This window comes from Nannospalax galili, unplaced genomic scaffold, assembly GCF_000622305.1.
Source record: "Nannospalax galili isolate Female #2095 unplaced genomic scaffold, S.galili_v1.0 scaffold323, whole genome shotgun sequence".
In the NCBI taxonomy this organism is placed as follows: domain Eukaryota; kingdom Metazoa; phylum Chordata; class Mammalia; order Rodentia; family Spalacidae; genus Nannospalax; species Nannospalax galili.
The window spans coordinates 1,368,378-1,369,460 of record NW_008350329.1 but is presented as its reverse complement, the minus strand read 5'-3'; the positions used below and the strand labels follow the sequence as shown (position 1 = coordinate 1,369,460).

Sequence of the window (1,083 nt, the reverse complement as noted above, 5' to 3'; positions counted from 1 at the left end):
CGAGTCTGTGTAGGCTTATTATGATATATAAAGGATGGGACAAAAATAATATTCAGATAATCTTAATATTTCTAAGGTCATAGTTTAGTCAACTAGTTTAAGGAACAAACTATATAGCTAGTCAAGGTTTATCTGAGAATATTTGGTTTTGTACTCAAACCTTATCTGCACAGTACATGATAATTAAAAGTTACAGACTGGTGGAACTAACCTTATTGGATGTTTAATTGCCATAGTTTTAGGCCAATACTATGTGGTCAGAGGGACTTAAAAACAGTTTTTGCCCCTTGCCCTCCAAGGTTGATTAAGTTCCAGGACACTATGGAACATCTATCAAAATGTCCTGTAACTATGGTGAGTCACCTGTCCTCTTGTTCAGGGAGGCCATGGAAGCCCCACCAGACAGACTTGAACCAGTGTCCAGTCTACAAAGACAAGGGTCAACTCAGAAGAAACATCTCTTTCATGCTTCCAAGTGAAGCCAGACATGGTTGAGCAGGACCTTTGACTTATCTTCACATAGATGGAACTTGTAAAAGAAAGGAGCCAGGAACTCCTCCCAAGCCCATGTGACTCCCAAGGAACAGATCCTCAAATGACCTTAAGTGTAAAAATAAACTGATTTATTTGGGCCAACTGTATGGTATTTAACAACCAAAAGGAAAGTATAACCAAAGAGTAAAGTCATCTTCTTTAGGAAGTCATACTTCTTTAAGAGTTCAAGGGATTACACTTCCTAGACATTAGGCTTAAGTCTATATAAAAATTTATTTAGACAATCATTTCTCATTGGTGATTTTGTTCCTAACCCGAAAGTGCTGCTCAGATGCAAGATTTCAAATCTTGGTCTCCAATACTGTAGTGCCCACCTGTAACTAAGGAGACAACCAGCTCTTGTTCTAAAATGATGGATACATTTATTTTCTCCCCTATCTAGAAGCCTTTGAGAGGGAACTGACACTGATTCTAACCACTCCAACAGCTATCAAAATACCTGAAAGCAAACCCTGAATCCATCACTCTAGAGTCCAGCCTTGGAAGACAAAAGAAAAATGAGGAGGAACCCAATAGAGGGATGCTTTT

General features: G+C 38.7%; 1 protein-coding gene across 7 annotated transcripts in view; it reads left to right on the top strand.

Annotated features, from left to right (window-relative positions):
* Positions 1–1,083, top strand: part of Ccdc138 (coiled-coil domain containing 138) — a 138,843-nt gene that overhangs the window by 30,942 nt on the left and 106,818 nt on the right. The gene's annotated exons all lie outside the window — the stretch shown is intronic.